The sequence below is a fragment of the Schistocerca americana genome, chromosome 8 (genome assembly GCF_021461395.2).
Source record: "Schistocerca americana isolate TAMUIC-IGC-003095 chromosome 8, iqSchAmer2.1, whole genome shotgun sequence".
Taxonomy (NCBI): domain Eukaryota; kingdom Metazoa; phylum Arthropoda; class Insecta; order Orthoptera; family Acrididae; genus Schistocerca; species Schistocerca americana.
Window position 1 is genome coordinate 407,780,678 of NC_060126.1, and position 15,057 is coordinate 407,795,734.

Below are 15,057 nucleotides of genomic sequence, written 5' to 3' on the forward strand. Positions count from 1 at the left end.
TGGGAGGAAGAGGTGAGTTGCATGTTAAAAAGAGTTCAAATATATTAGCATACCAATATATTTGCGAAAATTATTACAGCTGCTGAGGAAGATAGGATGAGGCAGCTGGTACCCCACTTTTCAATTAGAGTCTTTTATTAAAGATGAGCATATTCGCTTTTTTGAGTTCCGATAGGAGTATTTTCCTCTGATATGCCAGTTAATCAAAGGATGGAATACGGCGGGCAGAGGAAACATGAGAACTAAGAAGCTGAAGTCGGAACAGTTTCCTCGAAACTAATCCACGAATGAGGGTGATGATGAGGTTGCAGTCAGTTGCAGATCGTTGCTCGTGGTGAAGGCAGCTAATCTCAGTCTTCAGGTCTCTGTGGAGCTGTCGATTTGCGGCATCGTTCTGAAGACTGATTATCGCTTTCTGATCTGGCGCCGAATAGAGGGTTTAAACCAGACGCTTTACCTGTTCTGTGACGAACTAGTCTGCAGAATCTTCGACCTACGCTACAAGGTGGAGACTCGCAAAGTCTCAAAAGATGGGTCAGGTTTGTAGTAGATACCGGAAACGGCTCTCGGGTGCAAAGTATGTATGGAATACACTTTATTATTACTGTTATTTAGATCAAACCTCCAAATTCAGACTCCCAATAGACAAACCAGCAACAGATAAGCCAATTATTTCAACAGTCTTGATAGGAAATGTGTAGACTGAAGATCTCAGAATATTATTAAGAACCGGAGTATCCGTAGTAAAGTTTACAGCTCTCTTAGAATATAGCCGGAACTGATGAGAGTTGGTTGAAGGCTGAGGTAGAAAGTAGAGAAATTTTCGACAACACATGGAATGAATATCGAGAAGATAGACTAGACTCTCTGTGAGAAAGAGTATTTATACTCGTAGCTACTAGCATAATCATTGGGTCTAGTGAGTAATAATTGGGTGTTGTTACCGACTACCAGATGAAGGCCCATCGCTCGTAGACTCTTTCAAAGATAGCCTAAACTCGGTAATACAGAAACACTGTAATACTAGATGGTAACTTTGGCCTGCCCGTTACCGACTGGGAAAACAAAGCATACGTTATCGGCATTAAGCAGAAATGAATACGGTTTATAACTGAAACAGCAACTAGCTACAAATTTTGTTTCATACGGTTTTATCTGAATCAAACGGTTTAGAATTTCTTACATATCCATTTCCGGATGGTTTTACAGGTTTCGTTGTTCTCTTACTGGGACCTTGTTTTGTACTGGTTTATTGGTTTACTGCACTAGGATAGACAGGAAGCTTTTTGTTCACTATTTGGTAAAATCTGCTAAAGAATTAGTCCTTTTGACCTCAATCAAAACTTTTATGGAAATGGTTTAAAGATATTAAAACGTGAAATCTGGTGCAAAACTTACGTGCTGTACACTAAAGTGACAAAAGTCATGGGACATCTCCTAATATCGTTTTGGATCTCCTTTTGCCCATTGCAGTGCAGTAGCTTGACATGCCATGGGCATTGGATGACCCCTGCAGAAGCACTGAGCTATGTTGTCTCTATAGCCGTCCATTAATGCGAAAGCGTTGCCGGTGCAGGATTTTGTGCACGATTGTTCGATGGAGTCAGCACAGTCCTTGACGAAACGTCAGGAACAGAAGAGTTTCTTGGACCACTACCTCACATCCCGAAAGGTTTACCAGCAGCTAGATGCTACTACACTCTTGCTGCAAGAGAGATTGCAGGTATCGTAATAGAGGAAAGTAAATAGAAACTCGTGTATCTGTAGGAAGGGCCATGTATGATTCATACAGTCATTTTCATAAGGCGATCCTGGCGAGAGATTTATAAGAAAGGTCTGGTCATACACTACGTCAATGAACGGATCTAACACTTATGTTGAATCTCTTGTGGCTCCTCTATCGTCGAAACTGAACACACAATATACAAAGTATAAATTTTAAATTCCACTTTCAAAATCGAATTCACACAAGACGACACGATGCCAACAGCTGAACGCTGCACAGACTTATAGGACCCCGGCATTGAAAAACAAAACTATTTGAAGCGAACAAGGCATAAGAAAATGATAGGCTTGCAGTTAGATTTTAAATTTGCTATTCCACGAATGAGCTCCTTTCCTAGCTCATATTTATTGAGAATTGCCTCAAATGAAAGTATTATAAGGGTACTTGTTGTAAGTAGGCTGTTTAGGTTTTTATATTGGTAACGCCACGTAGCGCTCTGTATGAAAATCATTGGCTGTGCTATGTGCAGTCTGTGGCTGGGTGGCATTGTTGTAATATTCGCTATTGTAGTGTTGGGCTGTTGGCTGTTTTGCTGTGCTATGTGCAGTCTGTGGCTGGATGGCATTGTTGTAATATTCGCTATTGTAGTGTTGGGCTGTTGGCTGTTAGCAGCGCGTAGCGTTGCGCAGTTGGAGGTGAGCCGCCAGCAGTGGTGGATGTGGGGAAGTGAGATGGCGGATTTTTGAGAGCGGATGATCTGGACGTGTGTCCATCAGAAACAGTACATTTGTAAGAATGGATGTCATGAACTGCTGTATATATTATGACTTTTGAACACTATTAAGGTAAATAAATTGTTTGTTCTCTATCAAAATCTTTCATTTGCTAACTATGCCTATCAGTAGTTAGTGCCTTCAGTAGTTTGAATCTTTTATTTAGCTGGCAGTAGTGGCGCTCGCTGTATTGCAGTAGCTTGAGTAACGAAGATTTTTGTGAGGTAAGTGATTTGTGAAAGGTATAGGTTAATGTTAGTCAGGGCCGTTCTTTTGTAGGGATTATTGAAAGGCAGATTGCGTTGCACTAAAAAATATTGTGTGCCAGTTTAAGCACAGTCATGTATAATTTTTCTAAGGGGACGTTTCAATGTGTTGAAGTAGCCGTGATGTGAAAGGTGGCCATTGCTTACTTTTTGTTTCGAACAGTGCTACTGCCTGCCGAGAAGTGACCTACCAGTTCTAATATACACTATCGTTGTTGTCACTCGGTTTCACAGAGGAATCTCATTCCGTTACTTTTTTGTAAAATTATTTCTGGTTTTCAGGTAGTTGGGGTAAAGTAAGCCATTTGTATTATCCTTGTTACTTCATTTCCACGCAGAGTAGCACTTTTTTCAATAACGTATTGTAGCATACAAATGTAATTCCTTGTTATTTTTTCGATTTGATAGTTCGATCTGAGAATCAATAGTGCCGGCAAGGCGTTCGATCGCGAAAAGTGGCCACATTACTCGTCGGGAAAAGAGGCCATTGTGTTTACACCAACAATTTATTCTAGTTTTACTTCCATATATATTATGCAGAATACAACATATCAGACTAACTTCTAAACCATTTAATGTGTAAACTTAGCAATCTTACCAGCCGTCGTTCAGTCCTTTTGTGACGATTTTGAAGTGATTAATTTATGTTATGAGGGGCGAACAAAAAATTCCCTTTCGAAGACAGTACAGTTCAGAATCGCTATGCCAATGAGGCAAAATCGCCCCAATGCATCTGTTGGAACATATCTGTCTGGTAAGATACTGTGTCCCAGTGTGTGAATAAGTCCATAACTACCCGCTGTACATTCACGTCCGACAGACATCGTCGAGCTTTCAAGACCTTTTTTTAAGGGACCGAAGGCGTGATAACCGCATGAGGAGGGATCAGTACCACTGGGCGGGTGTTCGTGTACCTCGAGCGCTGACCTCCCAGATCGGCCGGTATCTTGTGTCGAGCCACGAACAGCACTGAACTTGACACACCATTCCAAAACGATGGTTTCCGACAGACATGCTGCCCCACACAGTTCTTCACTCTCCAATGGACGTTCACCGGTGTTCGTCCTTCGGTAACCAAGTAAAGAATAACAGCACGGAGGTGCTGATTGGACGCCTTTGATAGAAACGTTGCCGTAGTTTCCGCATTTACACGATACGAATGCCACAGTAATCCCATGACTACATGTCGGTGCTTATACAACCGCATAGGAGTCTCGCTAGTTGTATATTCGCTGCAGCAACGATCTCAAATTGAAACTTTTTGATCTTACCTTACCGTGTCTGCTTTGTTACATCTCTCACAACACAAAAATCTTATTGAAAACGGTCTGCTGCAGCCACATTTTATTTTTTCAAACACTAGGGCAAGTTTCCTAGAAAATATGCCTGGAAATGAGGACAATAAACATCAGAAACTGTTGCGATGGCACTGGTCACATTACCCCTATAGGTAGGTAAAAATAGTAATAGCGTAAGCCTTAAGAAAAATGCATACTTTTGTATACATTGAGGTGATAAATTACATGGGATAGAGCTATGCACATGTACTGATGGCGGTAGTATCGCATACTCAAGGTATAAAAGAACAGTGCATTGGCGGAGCTTTCATTTGTACTCATGTGATTTATGTGAAATGTACTCCGACGTGATTACGGCCGCACAATGGCAATTATCTGACTTTGAACACGGGATCTGAATTTGAATTTGATTTACTGCTCATTTAGAGACCTGTTGCCTAACATTTTATGGCAGGTCGTTCATTTTACAGCTTTTCATATGGATTAAAAAACATATTCCATATTACAAATAGCAATTATATTTTTCAGCAGTTACAACAGAAGTAATAATAAATTAACAGTACATAAGAAAAAACACAAAGAGATAATATTTTAAGAAGATATGATGATAGATGATAGGAAAGACTTGGATAGAAAGAGACAGAGAACTGTTACCCTGTCTGAGTCAGCCTGATCTGAAAACCTCGGAATTACTTCGAGTCTTGCAGTCTTGGTTCGCTACAGTTTAATTTGCGGATTAACATTTCTAAAACTACTTACAAAAACACGGCCAACGGCCTTGCTGCAGTGGTAACACCGGTTCCCGTCAGATCACCGAAGTTAACCGCTGTCGGGCTGTGCTAGCACTTGGATGGGTGATCATCCGGTCTGCCGAGCTCTGTTCGCAAGCGGGAAGCACTCAGCCCTTGTGAGGCAAACTGAGGAGCTACTTGATTGAGAAGTAGCAGCTCCGGTCTCGGAAACTGACATACGACCGGGAGATCAGTGTGCTGACCACATGCCCATCCATATCTGCATCCGGTGGCGCCTGTGGACTGAGGATGACACGGCGGCCGGTCGGTTCCGTTGGGCCTTCATGGCCTGTTCGGGCGGAGTTTAGTTTTACTTATAAAAACACTATAACTATTACGTACATTGTGGGTACAGGAATTGTGTGTCAGTGTAAAGTACGTTATTCAAATGGTTCAGATGGCTCTAAGTACAATGGGACTTGACATATGAGGTCATCAGTCCCCTAAACTTAGAACTACTTAAACCTAACTAACCTAAGGACACCACACACATGCATGCCCGAGGCAGGATTCGAACCTGCGACCGTAGCAGCAACGCGGTTCCGGACTGAAGCGCCTAGAATCAAATGGTTCAAATGGCTCTGAGCACAATGGGACTTAACATATGAGGTCATCAGTCCCCTAGACTTAGAACTACTTAAACCTAACTAACCTAAGGACAACACACACATCCATGCCCGAGGCAGGATTCGAACCTGCGACCGTAGCGGTCGCGCGGTTCCAGACTGTAGCGCCAGAACCGCTCGGCCACCAGCGGCCGGCGCGCCTAGAATCGCGCAGGTCATAGCGGCCAGGTAGTACGTTATTGCTTGATGTTATTAATTATCCTTCAGTTCCTATATTATGTATATTGAATTTTATATAACAGGTTGCTTATACTGGGTGATCAAAAAGTCAGTATAAATTTGAAAACTGAATAAATCACGGAGTAATGGAGATAGAGAGGTACAAATTAGAACCAAAAACATACAAAGGTTCAAAAAATGTCAGACTAATGGTGCTTCATCTGATCAGAATGCAATAATTAGCATAACAAAGTAAAACAAAGCAAAGATGATGTTCTTTACACGAAATGCTCAATATGTTCACCATCATTCCTCAACAATGGCTGTGGACGAGGAATAATGTTGTGAACAGCACTGTAAAACGTGTCCGGAGTTATGGTGAAGCATTGGCGTCTTTCAGCATTCCTACACATGTCGGTCGATCACCATACACTTGCGACTTCAGGTAACCCCAAAGCCAATAATCGCACGGACTGAGGTCTGGGGACCTGAGAGGCCAAACATGACGAAAGTGGAGGCTGAGCACACGATCATCACCAAACGACGCGCGCAGGAGATCTTTCACGCGTCTAGCAATATGGGGTGGAGCGCCATCCTGCATAAACATCGTACGTTCCAGCAGGTGTTTATCGGCCAGGCTGGGGATGACGCGATTCTGTAACATATCGGCGTACCTCTCACCCGTCACGTCTCTCTCATTACAGCTCCTTTTATACACGATGGTCATGCGCCATCTGTCGGACATTTTGTGGACTTGTTTTTTTGTTATTTGTTTTTTTTTGTTCTAATAAAACCCCATGCCATTCCAAGTATGTGTGTCAATTTTTACCTCTCTATCTACATTATCCCGTGGTTTATTAAATTTTCAAATTTATATTGACTTTTTGATCACCCGGTATATTAAGTGTTCAGTTACAGGTGCTACATCCTGACAGTGGTATCTGGACCGCGGTATGGGTCAAATATCTATGAGCACTATGGGACTCATCAGCTGAGGTCATCAGTCCCCTAGAACTTAGAACTACTTAAACCTAACTAACTTGAGGACATCACATACATCCATGCCCGAGGCAGGATTCGAACCTACGACCGTAGCGGTCACGTGGTTCCAGACTGAAGCGCGTAGAACCGGTCGGCCACACAGGCCGGCACCGCGGTATGGATATGCCTGCTGTTTATACTTAAGCTAGAACCGATTTACAAATTGCATTACACTGTTTATTCTAATACGGTTTAATTATTGTAGATTTTGTGTAAGGCTGTCGGCGGCAAGCGTTGATGAGCGTGTTTGGTGTTTCGGTGTGTGTTTCGGTACAGTTGTCTGTGTTGGTGAACGAATTGGAACTGCTCTTACGTGCTTCGTGTGTGTTGCAGAGTTCTGTTATACGAACATGCCTGTCTGTATTCGTCATTTAATGTCCATTATGTATTATCTCCCACTCGTCTTTATCTCTTATCACTTTATCATGTCATTGTCGTACTGCGTTGTGTCTGTTGTCCTGCACTGTATCGGTGACAATGAAAAAATGTGTGTTTTGGGGCTTCATGTTCCCCACATTTACAAGTAGTATGCGGTGAAGTGCGCCGTATAAGGTCTGTGAGCTGTCAGAAAGTGAACCACACCCTGGCTGGGATTCATATGGCTCAGTCTCAGACGTTCCTTGATGTCTAGGAAGAAATGATATGCCCTTCGGCCCTTATCGCTTGACTCCCGTTCCCATTGCCAGGCATCCATCAGCCATTTAACGAGTTGGCGCTTCTTGGAGATATCCTGTCCGGTAGTCTCGATTACCTTATCCTGTCTTCCGCTCCTCCGCCATCACATTGCAGCACGAAAGCGGATGTTTAAGTCAATAGGGAGGTTCCAAACACCATGCAGAGTGATTCCACTGATGTGGAATGGGAGTTGGGGCTGGATGCATGAGACATTTTGAGAAATCGTTAGGGAATTCAGTATTCCGAGATCCACAATGTCAAGAGCGTGCCGAGAATACCAAATTTCAGGAATTACTTCGCACCATGAACAGTACAGTGGCCTTCACTTAACGACCGAGAGCAGCTGCGTTTGTGTAGAGTTGTCAGTGCTAACAGACAAGCAACACAGCCACAGAAATGGGCTATGGCAGCAGGCGACTGATGTGAGTGCCTCTGTTAACAGCACGACATTGTCTGCAGCGCCTCTGGGCTCGAGGCCATATCGCTTGAACCCTAGACGAGGAAAACTGTGGTCTAGTCAGATAAGTCCAGTTGGTAAGAGCTGATGATAGGGGTAGAGTATGGCGCAGACCCCACGAAGTCACTGATCGCGAGTTGTCAACAAGGTACTGTGGAGTCTGCTGCTGACTCCATAATGGTGTGGGCTGTGTTTACTTGGAACAGACTGGGTCATCTGGACCATCTGAACCGATAATTGACTGTAAATGGTTCGGCTACTTGGAGACTATTTGCAGCCATTCATGGACATCTTATCATGGATGACAATACACCATGTTACCAGGCCGCAGTTGTTCCCGATTGGTTTGAAGAACATTCGCGACAATTCAAGCGAACGTTGTGGCCACTCAGATCCCATTAAACATTTATGGGACATAATAGAGAGCTCAGTTCGTGCACAAAATCCTGCAGTGGCAACACTTTCGCAGTTATGTAGGCTATATGACTCAATATTTTTGCAATGAACTTCGAACGACTTCTTGAGTCACGTCGAGATGCTACTCGAGGCCGGGCAACATGAGGTCTGACACGATATTATGACGTATCCCATGACTTTTGTCACGTCAGGCCGGACGGGGTGGCCGAGCGGTTCTAGGCGCTACAGTCTGGAACCACGCGACCGCTACGGTCGCAGGTTCGAATCCTGCCTCGGCATGGATGTTTGTGATGTCCTTAGGTTAGTTAGGTTTAAGTAGTTCTAAGTTCTAGGGGACTGATGACCTCAGAAGTTGAGTCCCATAGTGCCCAGAGCCATTTGAACCATTTTTGTCACGTCAGTGTACATGGGAATGAGCAGTCAAGATCGCAGTAATATTTGTTTATCTACCGGTTTCAGCTTATGCAAAAGCCACCTTCAGAATTTTTGGCCCTGCAAAGGTAGGAACAGCAAAGCTACAAACATTATTATTACATACGGCTTTAAAATAAGATACAGTAAAGATGTAGTAAAAATTACAAACGATAGTATTGTGTATGGCGTTAAAAATAATATTTTATTTTTCACTGAAAAACATATGGTATGGTTCCTTATAATTAATGTAGGTGACTAAATGTGTAATTGGCAAGCTTCTAGGAGTAACCATGGTTTGGTGAAAAGTCATCTTGCCTTAGAGTGGCAAGTTCACTCCACCTTCCATACATATCACCTTCAGTAAATAATATTCTTTAAATCATGCACTGTGACGTTTGGATTCTTTTGAACCATCTCCTGTTGCATCTTTTCTCACATTGCCGTCTTTGCTCATAGTGTTAACAAGTATCTTCGTAAACGAATTCATGAATCAGGCTAATCACGTAAACTAAGTCCCAAAATAAAGAACCTTATAACGTAGCACAGCAAATTCAGAATAATAAACTTGGGGACTCTACCCAATAGAAACATTTCAACATATTCGTCCACTGCTGGCCATTAAAACTGCAATACCGGGAGGGACAGCTTACAACTAAATTTCAGGTATTAAACGTGTAAGCCCGCCTGTGTGGCCGTGCGGTTCTAGGCGCTTCATTCTGGAACCGCGTGACCTCTACGGTCGCAGGTTCGAATCCTGCCTCGGGCATGGATGTTTGTGATGTCCTTAGGTTAGTTAGGTTTAAGTAGTTCTAAGTTCTAGGGGACTGATGGCCACAGATGTTAAGTCTCATAGTGCTCAGAGCCATTTGAACCATTAAACGTGTAAACCGTGGTAGGAAGAATACACGATCAGATTTTTAGCTGATCTGTGAATACACAGAGTGCTTGCTATATTTAGTATATAGTACTGCTACCTCTCGCGGCAACAGTGACTCTAATGCAGCTAGGCATCGAGTCGAATTAAGCTTGGATGACAAATATGGTCACGTCATTCCATGCTTCTTCAGCTGTACGCCAGAGTACATTAATTGTAGTGCCTTGTTTTGCTCTACCAAAACTATGGGTCCGTAATGAGTACAGTACATAAGTGACGTAGTAAATGGTAGGATTAACCGTCACTCAGTTTCTAGATGGTTTATTGATCGGAATGAGGTAACGCCAGATATGTATGCAAACTACCAAACGTACAGATAACGCGGGTATGACTTTAATTGACGATAGCTATGAGCAAATATACGTCAGTCTACGTTTACTTATGATAGTCTATGGTAGCCTACTTTGGTTTTACAACTCTAGTAGCGTCAGTCCCTCGGCAACCCACGGCCCGAAGTTTCCAGCGTGTGAGAAATATGGAGGCATGCTGGCCAGAGCAGCATCCCCTGTATGAAGGTGCGCCATGACAGCAGGAGTAACATGTGGTCTTGTATTATCCTGTTGAATGATAACGTCACAGAGAAATCGAAGACAGAGCACAGAACCAAGTTTTAGCACTCAAGAAATGTAATGACTGCTGTCCAAATTACTGCTAATGTGAACCATAGGTGATAGTAATGTGTACCCAATGGTATTCGATACATTCACGCCAGGCGTTGCGCACATTTGTTTCAGTGAATGCTCTCTGACAACGTTCGTTCTCATTTGCGCCTCCACACAGGGGTATGCCCATTGTGCTGTATGCAGAACAGTGACTCGTCTGAAAATACGTGATCTCACTCCTGTGTCCGGGGTTGTCGTTGAACACGGCACTAATAATAACAATAATTTCGTGTGGCTCAATGGCCTGCTGCTAGTTTTTCAATTGAACGTAACTACGGTGATTTGCGTGTCCCTAACCTGCCCCATTTATCCAACTGGCGAAAGGGGAACAACTGTTTCGCGTGGAATACGAACCACGTGTCGTTTGTGGCCACTCCTCACTTCGTTGAGAGGTGAAGGCTAGGTTAAAACGCAGACTGAAAAGATCCGTGGTTCGTCCGGGCTGCAGTACGCTATGCTGTTCCATTACGAGAAGCCGCACCAGTTGTCGCCCAGTTGACAAGCGTGGTGCACTGGGCGACGTCGCATTGACCGTGTAGGTACTGCAAGTAAGCCGACTCCATGACTCAGTCTGGATAGGCGCGTTTCTGCTGCTGTGACTTTCTAACGTGTGTATGTATAGGTCTCTCCATCACACACGAGGCATAACAATGTCTTCAAACAAACAATATTTAAATGCGATTTCTGAGTGACAATCCCCTCATAGTCTTTCTTTACGTACACAATGCAAATAGCGCTACTCCTTAATGTGTTCAGTTACGCTGAAATACTAGTTACATGCATATCCAAGGGTGTAGTACATTCAGTTTGACGTTTGTTGCATGCCATCTTCGTGCTGTTGCTATTTCAGTGAACAGAATTGCACATACATTTATTTTAATCGCAACAGTTATGGGTATTTGAATACCAGTGGATAAGATTAAATTCCTTTTTGTCTTCACTTCACTAACTTAATTTTTCGACATTAGATTCTTTACACTTTATCGTATCATGTGGTTCTTGTACAACTGTAAAAGTATCTACTTTTACAGGACAACGAGTTTTATAGTACACGCAAATCACGCGTGAAAGACACAGTTCAGGAGATGGAGCCCAGTCGATGTCGTACCCATCTTTGTCCAATGTGATACGTTCCTCTTGGACGCACTGAGAATTTTGACCAAGTTACTGAACCGCCCGCCTCAGATAAGCTCATATACCACTGATGAATGGTAGAGTAAAACAGGAGTAATATTCGACGTTCCCTAAGGAAGTATTATAGGACTTCTATTGTTCCTGAACTATATTAACGACATAGGAGACAATCTGAGCAGCAGTCTTAGATTGTTTGCAGGAATGCTGTCATTTACCGTCTTGTAAAGTCATCACATGACTAAAACGAATTACAAAATGATTTAGATACGATATTTGTATGGTGCGAAAAGTGGCAGTTGACCCTGAATAAAGAGAAGTGTGAAGTTATTCACTTGAGTTCTAAAAGAAATCCGCTAAATTTCGATTACGCGATAAGTCACACAAACCTGAAGGCTGTAAATTCAACGATATACTTAGGGATTACAATTACAAGTAACCTACATTGGAACGATCACATAGATAGTGTTGTGGGTAAGCAAACCAAAGACTGCAATTCATTGGCAGAACACTTAAAAGATGCAACAGGTCTACTAAAGAGACTGCTTACACCACGCTTGTCCCCCCTTTTCTGGAGTACTGCTGTGCGTTGTGGGATCCGCTTCAGATGGGACTCACGGATGACATCGAAAAAGTTCTAAGAAGGGCAGCTCGTTTTGTATTATCGCGAAATCGGGGAGATAGTGCCACAGACATGATATGTGAATTGGGGTGACAATCAATAAAGAAAGGCGTTTTTTGTTGCGACGGGATCTTCTCATGAAATTTCAGACACCAGTTTGTCCTCCGACTGCGAAAATATTCTGTTGGCAACCACCTAAATAGGGAGAAATGATCATCAAGACAAAATGAGAGAAATCGGGGCTCGCACAGAAAAATTTAAGTGCTCGTTTTTCCGCGCGCCGTTCGAGAGTGGAACGGTAGAGAGACAGCTTGAAGGTGGTTCATTGAATTATTGTGAATAGTAGAGTAATCACATAGATGTAGATATACTGGGAAAATCATTTTCATAGATATGTAAACTGCATTTTGCAGTTGCTGAACACTTTGAGTCTTCGACCCAAAAAAAACACAGAGATCACGTCTGGGACCAGTAAACAACCGGTGCTAGTGCTTGTGATGGTGTAACTCACTTCTCTGCTACTACGTGAGTCAAAACTCGATAAATATTGTTGGAAAGTGAAACCACAGCCAGTTCTGAGAATCGTCATAATAAATATTTATATAGCCCTCTGAATTTGAAGTGAGCTATTTACCCTTGGGACAGCTTTTGTAAACCCATAGCTGGAGTGCTTTAGAGATCATACATTATTTTGAAGACTTTCGTTATTTCTGTTTCTTATGGTCTCTCTTAATAATCCATCTAAGTTTTTCCCTGAATAACAATATAGTGGCAACAATAGCTACGCTAGAATCCAATGTTCACACCATGAATGCTCATAAGAAACTATTGTTATCAATATCACCACACTTCATACTTATGCGTGCAAAATAACTTACCACTCCTTGTGAAGGACAATGTGAGCGGGTGAAAGCTACTCTTGCTTCGCAAGTACAATGCACGTTAGGCTGCAAAAATTCACCTGCGTTACTGCTAAAGCGGACGTGATAAAAGTAAGTGACGATTACTGAAGTCTATATTTCTGTACATCGTTACCAGACACCTCGAAAATACTTCATAGATTTACTTCAAATTTTTACACGATACTCTGTTGAACATTCTCACAGACATAGACTATATACATTTATTAATGTATATAATATGTAAATAAACGGGGTAGTCAGAAACAGTCTGAAAAACTTATAAGGTTGTTGCAGGGTAGGCTGTGCTGAGAAATAAATATTAAGAAAAAAGTTCAGTACGTTTCGCCGTTTCCCGGCATGGAAGTTAGCTATTCAGGTCGTTGCGCTCGCGAATTCAAGCAGCATGTCAGACACGGTGTTGCCAAATATGATCTTTGTTAGGTTTCCTAAAACTGAACAAGAGAGTGATACAAAAATTAGACATGGACAGTAGCAAGGATCGAGCACCAGCCAACGACTGAGAAGTCTCGCGGCACAATCACCTATGGCTACCCTATGAAGGACAACTGACGCTAATTGTACCTGGCAGTTTGCTTGAATCGGGAAGCACAACGACGTGATCGGCTAAGTTCAGTGCTAATTAAATCGGAAACTGTTCAACGAATCGAATTTTTTTCTTGACTACTATTTTTCAGCACAATTTCTCCTGCAACACCCTTACAAGCTTTTCAGACTGGTTCTGACCAAATCGTATATGTAATATTACATAAAGAGAAGTCATTATTTAAGGTTTTTACCAAGAGTCTCTTTAAGTTCTAGGCCAATTCACTTCAAAGTTTTACACGATACTCTAATAAAGTTTCGTACGGACAAAGACTACATATTTGTAATACATATACGTAGTGCGTGAATATATAATATGCTATTTAAAAGGGAAACATTGTTGGCAAAAACCTCGAAAAGTTCTTGAACAGTTTTTTCAAATTTTTGCACTACGCTCTTACATTATCGGACGGACGTAGGCTAAAATTTTTTATTATACTATACAATGACACGTCATTGGCTAAAGTTGTTATAAAAATCTCGAAATATTCTTGACCTATTTACTTCATAGTACTCTAATAAACTTTCGGACGGACATAGCCCACATTTTTTAAATATATACGGTACACAAATGTATATGAAGAGGAAAAGTTGTTAACAAAAATCTCGAAAAGTTCTTAACCGATTTACATCGGATTTTTAGACGATAATAAACATTCAGACGAGCATGGGCTATGTGTTGCCGTAAATAACAATGTATAGGTGTTCTGTTAAATGCTGTGCTATGCTGTGCTGTGAAAATGTGCGGTTTCGTTTACTTTCTCGCAGTCATTATTAACTATGACAGTAGGGTATTTAATCATTAGGAAAATTGTTACTGCCATATAAATATTGTATATACAACTATGTGTTATTCTGTTGTCTTCCTTGCAGCAAGTTTTAACAGAAAACGGTAATGTTGTACTTATAGCTTATCGACCTATCATTGAAATACTACTACGGAATTTGAATCGTCCGGAACTTTATAATCCTACCCGTTTTCAGATTAAAATTATACGAAATACTGTCAGTGTAGCTACTGTCATAAATCCAGTAGCATGAGAGGTCTCTCACACTACTTTTTCCAATGATCCCAACCGAATTACTCATTCATTCTGAGCAACTTCAGTGTCTTTGGCAATAGCAGTAATCAAGGCTCAATGTCAGAGTGACATGGAAAGAGTAATAGATGGAAAGGGACGAGGAGGAAATGGACATAGAGTGAGCGAAGGAGAAGATGGGAGAATGGTTCAAATGGCTCTGAGCACTATGGGACTTAACATCTATGGTCATCAGTCCCCTAGAACTTAAAACTACTTAAACCTAACTAACCTAAGGACATCACACAACACCCAGCCATCACGAGGCAGAGAAAATCCCTGACCCCGCCGGGAATCGAACCCGGGAACCCGGGCGTGGGAAGCGAGAACGCTACCGCACGACCACGAGATGCGGGCAAAGAAGAAGATGGGAGAAGATGGACAGAGAGGAGAAGGAGGTGATGGACAGAGAGAAGCGGAGGAAGAAGAAATAAACAAAGAGAGCATTGAGGAGATGCAAGGAGAGATGGGGGAGAAGAAG